The following is a 17,298-nucleotide window of genomic DNA, read 5'->3' on the forward strand; positions in this document are numbered from 1 at the left end:
AGCAGGGACACAAAGCAAATGATAACAGATGACAACAAGCTGAGAGCAGTGACATGTTTAGCGGCATTATTTTCGACCCATCGAGCATGTCTTGGTGATGAATGGCAAAGAACGGCGACGCAGTAAGCATGGCAAAGAAAAAAATCTTTTTTATTTTTTTATTTTTTTATGTATATATATGTATATAAGAATACGGGGATAGGAAGAGAAATATACCTCTTCTTTCGTTCTCTTTCCTTCTTCCTTTTTTTATTTTTTTCTCACTCTTTTTTCTCACCCAAAAAAATCTCTCTTCAGCTTCCTCCTCCCTTTTTAAAAAGCTTTGACCACCACTTTTTTTTTTTCCTCATCCCGTGAGATCTCTCCCCTTCTTATCCATCCCGTGAAATCTCTCCCTTTCTTATCCATCCCGTGAAATCACAGCGAATAATATATATATATATATTTTTTTTAAATTTCAAATTTTAAAACTTTTTTAATTTCAAATTTTTTTAATAAATTTTTCCTTTTTTTATATTATTATTATTTATTTTTATTTTTATCTTATTTTTATTATTTTATTATTTTTATTATTATTTTTATTATTATTTTTATTTATATTTATTTATTTATATATTATTTATTTATATTTTATTTATATTATTTATTCATTATATTTCTTTTTATTATTTTTTTATTATTTTTATTTTTATTATTATTTTTTTATCTATATATATATATTTTTTAAATTTACTTAATCCCGAACTTCCGATTGTGATTTTTTGATTCTAATTAATTTTTCATTTAAATTTTTTTAAATTAAAATTTTTATTTATTTATTTTTATTTATTATATATTTATTTATTACTTTTTTTCTAATTTTATTTCAAATTTCAAATTTTTAAATTAAATAATTTATTTTTTTCGAATTTATTATTAGTATTATTATTATTTAATTATATATTGATTTATTTTATTTATTATTATTTTAAAAAAAAATTTTATTTTATTTTTTATTATTATTCACTTAACTCAATTTGCCTTGGGATGTGTGTTCAAGCGCTTCAAGATTTGTACTTTCTCAAATCGCCTCAAGATCCGTTCTCAAAGGCAATCTTGTAAATTTTGCATTCATGCCTCGAGATATGTTCTCAAGGGCAATTTTGTAATTTTGCATTTATGCCTCGGGATATGTTCTCAAGGGCAATTTTGTAATTTGCATTTTGTATTTAACTTGGAATTTGCATTCTAGTCCAAAATAATCCAATAATCAATTAAGATTAAGATTATGACATTTAAATTTTAATTCTAAATATATCTATGATTAGGATATATTAGAATTAAATTGGAATTTGGTTTCCATTAGGACATTGAGTTTTATTAGGACATGCGTTATATTATTTATATATAAACATCCGTAGCTCTTTTATGAACGATGCATGTAGATGTAACTTGCTCGCATGTATTAGGTCATGAATGGATTAAAAGGGGATGCTTGTATCATCACGCCAAGAAATTGGATGTTTGGTAGCCCTCCATGTAGGTTTAATCCGAAGAAGAGTAGGTTTAATCCTAAGTGAGATTTCCTCGTACTCAATGCAATCGTAGGAATGAGGATTTGGAAGAAATTCCTATCCATGTTCGTATGGGATTAGGGTTCAATCGCCGAGAAATTGGGGTTGTTCTAATCTTGAAATCTCATGGTCCATTTTACCCTTGCATCTTTAGATCATCATCCATGTTGCATGATAACCCTTCAAGGGGATCCTCATCCATAGGCTTTTGCGCCTCATTGATTTTCTTGCTTGCTTATTGAATGTTCTCTCTAATTTGGTCATAATCTCGTTTTAGCTTTAATAACATTTAGTAGAGTAAAAATCCATCACTTGAGATCTTAGGCTAGATAATAGCTCGAGAAGGAGTAATAGGAGATCCTTAGCCCCGTGGAATACGATTCTCGTGTCTTCATGCGAGGTATTACTTGGCGATCCCGTACACTTGCGGGGAAGCAATCAAGTTTTTGGTGCCGTTGCCGGGGACTCTTTAAGGAATTCTAGGAAACTTTTAGATTATTACTCTAGCCATTTCATTCTTTACTCATTTTTTATTGTTATTTTATTGTTGTTATTTTTCTTTTCCTTTAATCTTAACTTTCTATCATCTTTCTTGGTCTTGCAAGGTACGGTGCATGACACGTCCATCTCGTTCGTACATCATGGCTAATTCGAACATCAAGTTGGAAGACTGTGTACACAAATTTGATGGTTGGATTAATTTGCAGACTCAGCAACATTTTTCACACCCTCGAGACAACCATTTATATACTCTGCTGCTATATGGGGATTCTAGCATATCTTTTGATGGTTGCAGCTGCCACATAGTGATCGAGACCTTTATGAAAAGTGGAACACCATCAGTGCGTGAAGGAAGCATATCACCAATTGAACAGTTTGTTTTGACCACCGAGGATCGACAGTTTGCCACCATGAATCCCACCTTGGAGGACCGTGCTGAAATGGGCCAAGTGTCAGCAAGGGTACAGGTGTGCACCTTGGGGCAACAGTTTGGGCAGCATGAAGGTCTTGGAAATAATACCGAGTGTTGTGAACTTCGTGTTCATGGTACAGACAACAGTTCTGATGAGAGTGTGGGGTCTGTAGAAGAGGTAGGATCCGAACAGGGTGATGGGCTTTGGAACAGAGGGTTGATGCCGTCAACTGAGGAAGCACTAGATTTGGAGTTGAAAACACTACCTGAACACCTGGAGTACGCCTTCATGGAAGAAGATACACAACTTCCGGTCATCATCTCTTCAAACCTAACAGTTAAGCAGAAGAATGGGTTGGTGGATGTACTAAAGAGACACAAGAGAGCAATTGCTTGGAAGATCACCGACATTAGAGGGATAAATCCATCCTGCTTGCACTCATAAAATTCTAATGACGTATCCATCACGCACTCCAAAAGCCTTTGCCACAACGAAGACTCAATCCAAATATGAATGAAGTGGTCCCGCGTAAATCATCAAGCTTCTCGATCACGGGCATTATCTCATCCCGATATCGATAAAGCTGAGTGGGTTAGCCCTGTACAAGTGGTCCCAAAGAAAGGGGGAATGACCATAATCACCAAAGTGAAAAATGAGTTAATCCTGACTCGTACAACAACCGGGTGGAGGGTATGCATTGACTATAGAAAATTGAATGATGCCACCTGAAAAGATCATTTTCCCCTCACCATTCATTGCCCGGATGTCGGAGCGGTTAGTCGGGCATGCCTACTATTGTTTTTTGATGGGTTCTCCGGTTATTTCCAAATTCCCATCACCACCAAAGATCGTGAGAAGACTACGCTCACTTGTCCGTATGGCACATTTGCTTATCACCAGCATGCCTTTCGGGCTATGTAACGCCTCGCCACCTTTCGTAGATGCATGATGGCAATTTTTTTGAAGACATGGTAGAAGATTTTATGGAGGTGTTTATGGATCGATTTTTTTCCGCCTTTGGTGATTCATTCGATGTGTGCCCTCAAGAACCTTGAGCGGGTCTTCATTCGATGTGAAGAGACCAATCTTGTGCTAAGTTGGGAGAAATGCCATTTCATGGTCCAAGAGGGGATAGTCTTGGGGCACAAAATTTTGAAAGATGGAATTGAGGTTGACAAGGCAAAGATTTCCACCATCGAAAAATTGCCACCTCCAAATTCTGTGAAGGCCATAAGAAGTTTTTTGGGACATGCCGGGTTCTATAGAAGATTCATCAAGGATTTTTTTCTAAAATTGCTAGACCCCTAACAAGGTTATTGGAAAAAGGATGTCCCATTCGAAGTTCGAGCAATGACCGCAAGACATCCTTCATGGCACTCAAGTAGAAACTAATTCAAGCGCCGATTATGGTTGCTCCGCATTGGGACTCGCCATTTCGAATTGATGTGTGATGCAAGTGACTTTTGCAGTTGGGGCGAGTGCTTGGTCAGCGGAGGGACAAACATTTTCACCCTATTTACTATGCAAGTAAGACTCTAACGGGAGCCAAAGCGAATTACACTATGACTGAAGAGTAGCTACTTGCTGTGGTATTTGCCTTTGATAAGTTTCGGTCATATTTGGTTCTTTCTAAAGTGGTGGTGTACACCGATCATTCAGCTTTGAGGTACTTGCTTAGCAAATCAAATGCCAAACCAAGTTTGATTAGGTGGGTCTTCCTGCTTTAAGAATTTGACCTGGAGATTAAGGACAAATGGGGAGTAGAGAATCTTGTAGCTGATCATTTATCCCGTTTGGAGGGCTCTAGCGCAGAAACTATGAGAGACAAGGACATTAATGACTCATTCCCTGAAGAACAGTTGTATAATATCCAGGTAGTAGAAGAGAAGAAACCACCCTGGTTTGCCGATTTCGCTAATTAATTGGTTGGTGGGGTCATTCCGAAAATGGTTTATATATCAACAAAGGAAGAAATTCTTTTCAGACCTCAAGCACTACATCTGGGAAGATCCATACCTATCCAAGGTTTGTTCCAACCAGGTAGCTCGAAGATCTGTTTCTAGGGCAGAGGGTCTAAGCATTTTGAGGCATTGCCACTCGGGACCCACTGGTGGTCATTATGATGTGAATAGAACAACGAAGAAAATTCTTGATGCAGGTTTCTATTGGGCATCGGTGTTCCATGACACCCAAAAATTCATTCAAGCTTGTGATAGATGTCAGCGGGTCGCTAACATATCTCGCTGGGACGAGATGCCCCAAAATTGGAACCAAGCCTGTGAAGTTTTTGATGTGTGGGGGATTGATTTTATGGGACCTTTTCCAAGCTCCCATGGATACAAGTTCATACTCGTGGTAGTCGATTATGTGTCTAAATGGGTGTAGGCTCAAGCATTGCAAACAAATGATGCGAGGGTGGTGGGGAAATTTTTGAAGAAATTATTCTCCAGGTTCGGCGCACCACGGGCTATCATTAGTGACAGAGGCACTCATTTCTGTAATGCCCAATTCGCAAAGATATTGAACCGCTATGGAGTCTCCCATAAAATGGCAACAACATACCACCCACAAACTAGCGGGCAAGTAGAAGTGTCCAACAGGGACTTAAAGCTGAATCCTCGAGAAGACTCTGATCTCGAGAACCAAGAGATTGGGGCAGTAACATCTCGATGACGCTCTCGGCATACAGTAATCACCTCACAAGACTCCTATTGAATCACTCCATATAGACTATGTCTATGGAAAAGCTTGCCATTTACCTGTTGAGATCGAGCATAAAGCTTTATTGGGCCATTAAGTTTCTCGATCTTGACTCTTCTCTTGTAGGGTACAAGAGGAAGCTTCAACTCGAATGAACTTGATGAGTGGCGCCCACGACATATGAGAGTTCAAAGCTCTATAAAGAAAAAGTAAAAAAGAGTACCACTGACGCATTTGATCAGCACCCCTAAGCAGCTTGACGAAGGCGATCAAGTCCCACTGCTCAACCCGTGCTGAAATTATTTCCGGGGAAGCTAAGATCACATTGGTCATGTCCATACACAGTTACTCAAGTCTTCCGACATGGAGCGGTTGAGGTAATTGACACGTCCGAATATGCATGTAAACCGCAAGTGCACGGGTGTCGAAGTAATAATTACCCCGGTGAGTGGGTAGTCGAATCCACGTAAGGTGGCTACTAGTAATAACTTCTTCTCTCGCTTTCTAACCCTAATGATAAATGGAAAGGTGTGGTGATCTAATGTGCGAAGAAATGAATACCGGAGACTGAATATGCAAGGGTTGAATGGATGGAGATCTCAATCAATAAAAAGTGGGGTATTCGGGCAATGCTCCCTAGGATTCGCTTATTAGGTACTCGAATAAGCAAAGTGTTTCTATGATGAGTAAGTTAAGTCATGGAAATCCAAATATAATCGGATCCGGCCTCCCGATCACCGATAATAGTCCCTTATGAGGTCCCGGTGGAGAAATCGCTCAATCTCAACACCTAACACCACATATGACTGCAAAGCACTCTAGGGATTCCAAGAGATGTATCTGATTCCTAAAGATTGATCCAACCCTAATTCCTGGCGAAGGATCCTAACCCCCTACAAGGTCCCGGCGGAGAAATCTCTCAATCTCACGCCTCACACCAAATATGGTTGCATAGAGCTTAGGGAACGGAGATAGAATACACTCAATCGGAAGGGAGAGGGGACACTCCACTATCTCATGGCTCACCCTGTCAACCCTCTTTAACCTTCATGTTTGACAAGATCCCCTTGCGTATATCCCGCAAGTGCACTGGTTTGTCGAAGTAATAATCCCGGGTGAGTGGGTATCGAATCCACAGGGAGTAGGGAGTAAAACACCTAATTCGATTATTAGCTATGTGGACTATCAACAATGATAAGTGTGACAATGATTCAATTCTCAACAATTAAAAGCAACAAGTAAGAGAGCAAAAGTAAGGAGGGGGTAAGGCAATCGATAAAGATGGGGTACTTGGATGATGCTTCACCTAGGATAATCGCTTCAAGTGCAAGAACTCTCTATTATGATTCCTAATCAATGCAATGGTGAGTCATGGAAATTCTTACATACATAGTCTCAAATCTAAGGTCAACTATGCCTAACTCTATTCATGTCCCGGAGGAGAGATTAAATAACCTCTCAACCTCGCACTCGAATAAAGTTGCAATGAGCTCTAGGGATTCCAGGTGATAAATCTCTTCCTAATTACGGACCTAACACTTTGGTTCAGGCGGAAGGTCCCTAACCACAATTAAGCCCTAGATACTAAGTTCCCCTCAACGCTTCACTCCGTTGCACGCGCAACTAAGCCCCAGCGGAGATTCATCACTTAGACCATTCACTCTATTATGGACGCAAAGAACTCTAGGAACGGAGGTAGAATCTATCATGTCGGAGGGGAAAGGAGACGCTCCTGTACCTCTCGACTCACCCTCTCAACCTTCTCGAACCTACCTTTGTCTAATGCTCGTGGTGTGTCACTCACTTACAAGGTTACCAACAAGAACTCTCAACCCTAGTGTCACTCTAGGGGAAATGTTCATACAATCAAGCATTCAAGGTTGGAACTCACAATAAACAACAATTTATTGAAAGCATAATAAAGAAGTTCAAAGAAACGAATACATCCTAGGGTTCACAATCACCCAAGTACCCACTAGGGGTTTAGCTCTCCATGGAGCTAAGTACAATCAAAGAAATCGAATGTAAAAGCAATGAATCCGTAAAGAAGCCCCCTCAATGGTCGTGTTGATGGTCTTGTGGAGAGTCCTCCACTCGTCGCAAGGGATCCTTTGTCCGGCCTAGGATACACCTCGCTGGATCGATGCCAACGAAAGCTCTCCCAATAACTTTCTTCCGAACGACGCGTGATGTCGGAGCCATAGAACCTCTCCAAAAACCTAGCCAATACCCGTCAAAACCCTGGCCGAAGCCCTCTCACAAGTTAGGGAAAAGATGGAGAAAAGAATACCAAAATCGGGGCTGAATCGGCTTTTAAATAAGGGTCGAATCGGGCGACTCACGCGGCGTGATGGTACACGCTACTGCGAGAATTTCCACACGGCCATGGATAATTTCCACACGCCCTGCGGATTCTCTCGCTTTCTAATTTCTCCGGGCCGTGGAATGAAAGTGCCGCTCACAAGACATTCACTGTGTTGGTGCAAAGTTGCTCGCCATGCACCTTCGACCTGAATAACTTCCCAATTCCATATTTTCATCGGGGTAACGCAAACGTGCACACGTTTACGTCGTGAATCACTTGCATCTTCAATGATATACATGTTGGTGGAGCTCTTGTTCTTATATGCATAAGTCGGAATGCTCGAGTGTGACTGCCTTTGTGCCCCTCCAAATGGATGTGCTCACTTGAATGCGAGGAGGTTGGCACACACTCTAGCATCTCACACCTGACCTATGTCGTCGCGTTTGACCCTTAGCAAGATTTCCTTCAAAATAGGTGCATTATGATCCACATTGGCCTATTTCCTTCATACTCGGCCTCATAACCCTACCTGCATAAAAGTAACATAAAAACACACATATTAGTGTAAAAACCTGAGAAAAGTAATGCTCAACATAAGGAATGAACACTTCCCATTCATATCGCACAAGAACTTATCAAACTCCCCCACACTTAAGCTTTTGCTTGTCCTCAAGCAAACATTAAAACATTCTGTGCATTAATGAAGAAAATATTGAAAGTTCTTGGCCTTAGGTTCACCGAGGCAAACAAAGAAAGTATTCTACGAGTAAGGAAAATTTCAACACTAAAAACAAAAAATCAATGCTCTAGCTAAAAACTTGAATAAAAAAAAACAACAAACCCGAATTTCGTGTATGTGTGTGAACTCACTCAAAACAACCCAAAATATACTCCTCAAAGTTCTAAGTATAAGGGACTTATTTATCTACAAAAGTGACAAAAATTTTAATAGATGGTAGTAGATTCACACATCCTCTAAGGTAGCCTTTTCCAAAGTGGCCGCTAAGGTGGCTTTCACACTTTCGAGGTGGTAGCTCTTTCTTCCCGAGTGGTAGCTTTCACTCGTCCTATGAGATAGCTCTTTCTCTCATTAGGGCATAACTAGTATCCGACATGTGAAAGTAGCTTCATACTTCATAGGTGGTAGCTCTTTCCACCCAACAAATACAAATAAACAATAAAACTATTTTGTTCCTTTTTTTTTTTGTTTTTTTTGAATTTAGCAAAAGAAGTAAACCTAACTAGTCCCTTTAACATCAAACATGAGTTTCCAATAGAGTTCAGAGAGTGAGTAGTGCACTAAGTGTAAATCGGGCAAAAATTCCTAAAAATTCAAGCAAGAACTAGAGCATGAAAACATTCAATGTTAAAATTCTCCTAGACTTAAGAATACAATCATTGCAACTAAGGTGAACCGCCATTTGCTATGTGAGCATATATCAATCAAGAACAATAGAAAAGATATGCGATTATGAAACTCCCCCACACTTAAGTTGTACATTGTCCTCAATGTACACATGCAAGCTCACTCAAAAATATATCATTTAAAAAAATAGAGGTGGGAGAAGCAATCAAAACAATACTCCCCGACTCCTAGTGTTGCGTTTGATAAAAGCTAATTCATTGGGAGTAGTGTTTCCAACGGGTTGTGAAAGCTCACACGGCCAAGTGCTCGAAGCACCTTGGCCGTGCCCATGACTAAGTCTCAATTCCCAAGATGACAAGACCATCTACACGCATACACGAGGGGGTTCAGTGAAGCTCAAGAAAAACAAAAATAACTCGAGTGTAAAAAAAAAATGAAGCAATGAATACAACTCGGTAAATGCAACATAACATAAACTCAGAAGGAAAAATCCTTTATGAGTGAACAAGTCTAAAAACAAGAAAATCGAATAAAGTAAAATGCACGAAAGTAAAAGAAAAGTCAAGTGTCGGAGTCGCTTTCGGGCTCCTGTGTTGTTGCTGCTGCTGAAGATAGTGGGTCCTCCGGTGCCGGGGTCGAGGATGGAGGTGCTGGAGGAACTGACGGGGCCCGAAGGGACCTCGGCTGCAGGACAAATGATGAGGCAACATCTCGCTCTAGGATCTGCTGTAATATGTCGAAACGTACCATGAACTCTATGTACTTAGTGGCCTGCGTAGCTCTAATCTCGGCAACCTCAGCTCGGACCACTCCAATAGCATTCTCGAGCTTCCCAAAGCGATCATTGGCTCGAGATGGTGAAAACATACGCACTGGGGGTGGTTCCTCGGCCGCTGGAGATGCCTCGGTCTCCATCGATCTCTGGTCCGAGGCTCGGGGTGGTCGAGATGCTCGGCTTCATCACCTTCATCCTCAGCTATCTTTGGGGCTGGTAGGACTAAAGCAAAAACCCCTGTCCGAACCCTGCGGACCATGCCCATCAACCTCATCATCTCTAGACCCAGGAGAGCGGGTACACTCGTCTTCTCGGCCTCGCGAATTGAATCCAAGAGACCAATGCCCAACACTAATCTTGTAATGTAAGGGCCAGAGAAGATCGCTCCCAGTCTAGCATACTGTCCCTGATGTCTGATGTAATCAGCCAGGATGTGCCCTAAGTGGATCGATACACACTCTACCATCGAGTACAAGTACAACAGCCCCTGACGGCTCAAGACACCAGTACTATCACCGCGGTCATTCACCGACCTACTCATGATGGCGTGCAAATATCTGTATGCAGGTCGGGAAAGGCACGTGGGCCTTGGACACCCCGGCTCAGTCTTGACCTTGACCACATAGCACTCTGTAAGCTCTCGCGGGATCAAGGTTCCGGGGATAATCGATGAGGGCAACTCGTGCATACTCCTCTCGATCTCGTGAATGCCTCCTCGTATAGGCCAAGTAGTGCGGAAAAGCTGCGTAATGCTCAAGCTATGGTGGCGTCCAAATACTCTGAACTGAATGGTGCCCAAACTGTCGAAGCTCGCATACGCTCTATCAAACTCGAACGAGGAGAGCACCTCCAGTGCAAACTCTCAGATGGCTGGCTCTCTAATAGTCAGCAACTGCCGCCAACCACCTTCTAAAACTAGATCATCGATCTCATTGGCGAACTCATCACCCTGCTGAAGCTCCCGCAATATAGTAGCATCCAGAAATCGAGTATATCCGAAACGGAGTCTCGACAATCGCTCATAACCGACCTGATGTTCAGGAATTGTTAATTGCATGCCCTCGGGCTCAGAGGATGACTCACGTGGCCTCTTATTAGCTTGCTTCTTTGACCTAGGTGCCATGATCTGCAAAATTTAAACAAAATTTGGTCAAACAAGTTGAGAAAACAATATTGCAGAAATCCACACGGTCGTGTGGAATTTCCACACTCCCATGTGGATCCACGGGGCGTGAGAACCGCACGGCCACGCATCAACAATCCAAAAATACAACTTAATAATACTTCTAACTTCGTCCTAAACATAAATCATTGTTCCAATTGAAGAAATGAAGCATTATTAACCAGATTAATCGATAAAAATCATGAATTTATGAAGAAGATGATGAAAAGGGATTTACCAACGAGGAGAAGTAAGAAAATGAAGAGCCGGCCAGAAAACTTCGCTAAAATCCCACCAAACTGGCGCTATGGACTCGAAGAGTACTGTGAGAGTGTTTTCAATTGAAAAGGAGTCGTGAAGAGGGAGAGGAACCATCCTCTTTTAAACAGAACTCATGACTTTTGGCGTTCTGTGCATCCACACTGGCGTGTGGGAATTCCCCACGCCGTGTGCCTCACTTCAAAAGCTCCACAGGGGCGTATGCACGCCCCTGTGCCCTCTCGGGAAAAACTCTCACTGAGTTAGAACGATCTCACATGGGCGTGCGGAAAATATCCACGCCCGTGCGCCAGACCCACAGGGGCAAACGCACGCCCCTATGGCTTCCCTGGTCATCCGAGAATAATATCAAGTCATCCACACGCCCGTGCGGAAATTCCACACGGGCGTGGACATTCACATGCCCAACTCACAGGGGTAGCCGCACGCCCCTGTGTTTTCTCGGGATGGAGGGAGCAACCTACAGAGTTTCGCACGGGTGTGCGGAAATTACCCACTCCCGTGTGTGGTTCACAAGGTCACCCACAGTGGCGAGTCCACGCCCCTTTGTGCTCTCGGGAAAAATCGCCCAACTGCGAGGAATTCACACGCCCGTGCGGAAGTACCCACGTGCGCCCGCGCTCACTGCATGGTCGTTCACAGGGGCAGCCGCACGCCCTTGTGCGTTCTCTGGATGAGCTCGCAGTATACACCAATGGGCGTGTGGAAATTCCACACGCCCGTGTGTTTTCTCTGGATGACTTAGAAAAACCTGCAGGCTCTGCAGAACTATTCTGAACATGTTTACACACTCAGAGCCTGCTATATTATGCAAAATTTACCAGATAAAAACATGAAATAGAACTCAAACAACTCGACTTTGCCAACTCTCAACAAAACACACAATGAATACTTTTTAAAAATCCCACAACAAAGTCGCAGCACAAGCACTTAAAAATTGAAACACCAACACTTAACAGTTTATTCATGAAAACAAACTAAACTAAAAGGTGCGAGAACAATAAACACTTGGGTTGCCTCCCAAGAAGTGCTTGTTTAACGTCACTAAGCTTGACGTATCTTTCTTAACTCACGGGGGTTCAAAAATGAAGGTTGCCCTCTTACCCATGGCTTGAAAGCATGATGAGCAAAATCTCTTGAGGGTAGAGGGTGTACTCTCAGGCTTCGGACCACCTAGCAATGGTTCGTCCAACTTCCTTGGTTCATGTACATCTCCAACAATCTTGGAGCATTTTCGGTGGCGTCTCTGAGCCCTCTTCATTTTCCGGAGCACCTTCTTCAAGATCCCCGAGGTAGATGTTTCTTCTCCAGTGGAACCAAGCATCATTACTTCTTCATTTCTCTCCTCTTGGTCGAACAAACCTTCATATGGATCCGGGTTGAACTTTTCCTGCACATATTCATCAACAAGCTCATAAGTAGTGTCTAAAAAATATAAACTGTCATCGAAATCAAGAGAATGCCGCATGGCTTCAGCAAGGCAGTATGTGAGCTTGTCATCTCCAACTCTCAATGTCAGCTCTCCGCCGTCGATGTCAATCAATGCTTTGGAAATCTGCAAGAACGGTCTCCCAAGTATCAAGGGTACATCTGCATCCTCATCGACATCTAGCACTACAAAGTCAACTGGAAAAATGTACTTGTCCAACTTGACAAGCACGTCTTCAATGATGCCTCTCAGATGTCGTACCGTTCGGTCCGCCAATTGTATAGTCATCCGAGTAGGCCTAGGCTCACCCAAGCCTAGCTTTTGGAAGAAAGTATATGGCATGACGTTGATGCTCGCCCCTGAATCTGCCAATGCCATTTCCTCACCTAAGTTGCTGATGTTACACGGAATGATGAAGCTTCCAGGGTCTTTCTTCTTGTTCGGCATGTTCTTTTGCAACACCGGCGAGCATGAAGCATCAAGCACCACTGAAGCACTCTCCTCCAATTTCCTCTTGTTGGTCAATAGGTCTTTCAGGAACTTCGCATAGCATTTGAGCCAATGCCTCAACAAAAGGAATGTTGATGTGGAGTTGCTTGAACAAACTCAGGAACTTCTTATATTGTTCATCTCCTTGGTCATTCTTCAATCTAGAGGGATAAGGGATTCTTGGCTTAAAAGATGGGGGTGCCACCTCTTTCTCTTTGTTTGCTCCCTTCTCAACCTCTACGACCTCGGGTGCGTGTTCTTTCGGCTTCTCACTCGGAAGCCTCCCTTCAACCTCACGACCACTTCTCAAAGTGATCGCCTTCACATGTTCTCTAGGATTGGTTTCCATGTTGCTTGGTAAACTTCCATGTGGCCTTTCGGAGAGAGACTTCGCAATTTGCCCCACCTGATTTTCAAGATTGTACAAAGAGGCGGTGTGGTTGCGAAGTGTAGCCTCGACTGATTCAAACCTTGTATTCGCCGATTGAACAAATCTAGCCAAGTGCTTCTCCAAATCCTTCATTCGGGTTTCCAAGCCTGAAATTCTATTTTCCACTTGAGGGGCTTGTTGTTGTTGTTGTTGGAAACCCGATGGCCCCATGGTCTTCTTTGGTCCTTGATTACTCCATGAAAAATTAGGATGATTCTTCCAACCTGAATTGTAGGTGTTGCTGTATGGGTTCCCTTGAGGTCTCATGCCATTACCTACAAAGTCAACGTCCTCAACTGAAGAAGCATCACCAATGACGATTGGGCAATCGGAGGGAGCATGTCCTCCATCACAACCGGTGCAATTGGTCATGGCCGCAACTCTATTCGAATCTATAAGATCTAGCTTCTTACTCAAACTCTCCACTTGGGCCGCCGATGAAGTTACCGCATCAATTTTATGGAGACCGGCCACCTTTTTCTTCTCCCTAGCGTTCCACTGACAGCTATTTAACCCCATTTCCTTAATCAATTGATGAGCCTCATCGGGGGTCTTGCTAACTAAGGTACCTCCTGCCGCCGCATCCAAGAGTTGCCTTGTACTTGGGTTCAAACCATTGTAGAAGGTTTGAACAATCATCCACTCCAGGAATCCGTGTTGCAGACACTTTCGCAGGAGTTCCTTGAACCTTACCCATTTCTCAAATAGAGACTCCAATTCCAACTGCACAAAGGATGAGATCTCATTCCTAAGCTTTGCTGATTTTTCAGGAGGGAAATAACAGGCTAGAAAAGCTTCTACCATCTCCTCCCATGTAGTGATTGATGCTCTAGGTAATGAGTGTAGCCACTGCTTTGTTATCCCCTTTAAGGAAAATGCCAAGGCTCTCAATTTGATGGCATCATCCGTGACACCATTTATCTTCAGCATGTCGCACACCTCGAGGAAGCTCTCTGTGTGACTGTTTGGATCCTCATCAGCGAAACCGTTGAATTGTGCGGACTGCTGCAGCATATGGATGAATGCCGGCTTTAGCTAGAAGTTTTGAGCTGTAATTGGGGGATGCACAATACTCGATTATGTCCCCAACACTGAAGGTCTGGCATAATCAGATAGTGTTCGTTGTTGCTCATTTTGTTCTGCCATGTTTTCAGATCCTTCTACTTCCAAATCAGCTGGATTATGCTGTTCTTGCACAGGTTCTTTCCCTTTTCTTCTAAGTGTACGTTCAAGATCAGGGTCTCCTTCAATCAATATTGATGGATTCCCTCGGGTCATAACCTGGAGCCGCACCAAAAAGAAAGAAAAAGACAATTAGAACGATGATAGAATAAGAAGATATGAATTAGAATGTGTGGTGAAATAGCTAAGAAAACAAAGTGCAAAGTATCTCTAAACGCCTAGCTCCCCGGCAACGGTGCCAAAAACTTGACAAGATTACCTTGCGTATATCCCGCAAGTGCACGGTTTGTCAAAGTAATAATCCCTGGTGAGCGGGTATCGAATCCACAGGGAGTAGGGAGTAAAGACACTTAATTCGATTCTTAGCTATGTGGAATATCAACAATGATAAGTGTGACAATGATTCAATTCTCAACAATTAAAAGCAACAAGTAAGAGAGCAAAAGTAAGGAGGAGGTAAGGCAATCGATAAAGATGGGGTACTCGGATGATGCTTCACTTAGGATAATCGCTTCAAGTGCAAGAACTCTCTATTATGCTTCCTAATCAATGCAATGGTGAGTCGTGGAAATTCTTACATACATAGTCCCAAATCTAAGGTCAACTATGCCTAACTCTATTTATGCCCCGGAGGAGAGATTAAATAACCTCTCAACCTCGCACTCGAATAAAGTTGCAATGAGCTCTAGGGATTCCAGGTGATAAATCTCTTCCTAATTACGGACCTAACACTTTGGTCCAGGATTAAGGTCCCTAACCACAATTAAGCCCTAGATACTAAGATCCCCTCAACACTTCACTCCGTTGCACGCGCAACTAAACCCCAGCGGAGATTCATCCCTTAGACCATTCACTCTATTATGGCCGTAAAGAACTCGAGGAACGGAGGTAGAATCTATCACGTCGGAGGGGAAAGGGGACGCTCTTGTACCTCTCGACTCACCCTCTCAACCCTCTCCAACCTAGCTTTGTCTAACGCTCGTGGTGTGTCACTCACTCACAAGGTTACCAACAAGAACTCTCAACCCTAGTGTCACTCTAGGGGAAATGTTCATACAATCAAGCATTCAAGGTTGGAACTCACAATAAACATCAATTTATTGAAAGCATAATAAAGAAGTTCAAAGAAACGAATACATCCTATTGTTCACAATCACCCAAGTACCTAGTAGGGGTTTAGCTCTCCATGGAGCTAAGTACAATCAAAGAAATAGAATGTAAAAGCAATGAATCCATAAAGAAACCCCCTCGATGGTCGTGTCGATGGTCTTGTTGAGAGTCCTCTACTCGTCGCAAGGGATCCTTTGTCCGGCCTAGGATACACCTCGCTGGATCGATGCCGATGAACGCTCTCCCAATAACCTTCTTCCAAACGACGCGCGATGTCAGAGCCGTAGAACCTCTCCAAAAACATAGCCAATACCCATCAAAACCCTAGCTGAAGCCCTCTCGCAAGTTGGGAAAAAGTTGGAGAAAAAGATACCAAAATCGGGGATGAATCGGCTTTAAATAGGGCCGGAATCGGGCGACTCCACGGGCGTGGGCGGTACACGCGCCCGTGCGGAATTTCCACACGGCCGTGTGGATTCTCTGTTTCTCTGATTTCTCGGCCGGCTATGAACAGTGCTGCTACAGTCCATTCTAAAGTGTTGGTGCAGTGCTCTGCTACAGTCTTCGACCTGAATAACTTCCCAATTCCATATATTCATCGGGGTAACGCAAATGGGCACACGTTTACGTCATGGATCACTTGCTTCTTTAATGATATACATGTTGGTGGAGCTCTTGTTCTTATGTGCATAAGTCAGAATGCTCGAGTGTGACTGCCTTTGTGCCCCTCCAAATGGTTGTGCTCAGTCGAATGCGAGGAGGTTGGCACACACTCTAGCATCTCACACCTGACCTATGTCTTCACGTTTGACCCTTAGCAAGATTTCCTCCAAAATAGGTGCATTATGATCCACATTGGCCTATTTCCTTAATACTCGGCCTCACAACCCTACCTACATAAAAGTAACATAAAAACACACATATTAGTGTAAAAACCTGAGAAAAGTAATGCTCAACATAAGGAATTAACACTTCGCATTCATATCGCACAAGCACTTATCAAAGTTCTAACTCTAATGGAGACCTCTCTCACATCAAAGTAACAAATCATGCAAATCCAATAAACAACAAGAATTAATTAAACAAGCAAGCAATGAGAATATGAGATTAAAACTTAATCAAACTCGGATTAAATAGAAACACTAAGCAAATCCACAAAAGATGAGAATCCTAGGGTTCACAAACCCAAATACCCTCTAGGGTTTTAGCTCTCCATGGAGCAACATACAAAACACACCATCAATGAATGAAAGTACGTTAAAACCATAGAAATAAACCCCTTATATATGAACCGATGGCCTTGATGGAGAGCTTCGAAATCTTGAAGGACCCACTGCGAAGCTAGGTTCACCGGTGGCTTCCTTGATGCTATGACGGAGGAGGAATCGATCAAAGTTGGTGATGAAGCGCCTCCAAAGCCGCAAAGACCTCCTCTCCAAACCCTAGCCGTCTCACCCCTCAAGAGCCGCACAAAAGATGAGAATCCTAGGGTTTACAATCCCAAATAGCCTCTAGGGTTTTAGCTTTCCATGGAGCAACATAGAAAACACACCATCAATGAATGAAAGTACATTAAAACCATAGAAATAAACCCCCTTATATAT

At 42.7% G+C, this 17,298-nt stretch overlaps 1 non-coding gene across 1 annotated transcript; it reads left to right on the forward strand.

The window, feature by feature from the left end:
* The first annotated feature begins 14,051 nt into the window (after positions 1–14,051).
* Positions 14,052–14,158, forward strand: LOC120268455. The gene has a single exon (XR_005538947.1). It is a non-coding gene; the product is annotated as a small nucleolar RNA R71 (small nucleolar RNA).
* Positions 14,159–17,298: the final 3,140 nt, after the last annotated feature.

This window comes from Dioscorea cayenensis, chromosome 1 (assembly GCF_009730915.1).
Source record: "Dioscorea cayenensis subsp. rotundata cultivar TDr96_F1 chromosome 1, TDr96_F1_v2_PseudoChromosome.rev07_lg8_w22 25.fasta, whole genome shotgun sequence".
Classification (NCBI taxonomy): Eukaryota; Viridiplantae; Streptophyta; class Magnoliopsida; order Dioscoreales; family Dioscoreaceae; genus Dioscorea; species Dioscorea cayenensis.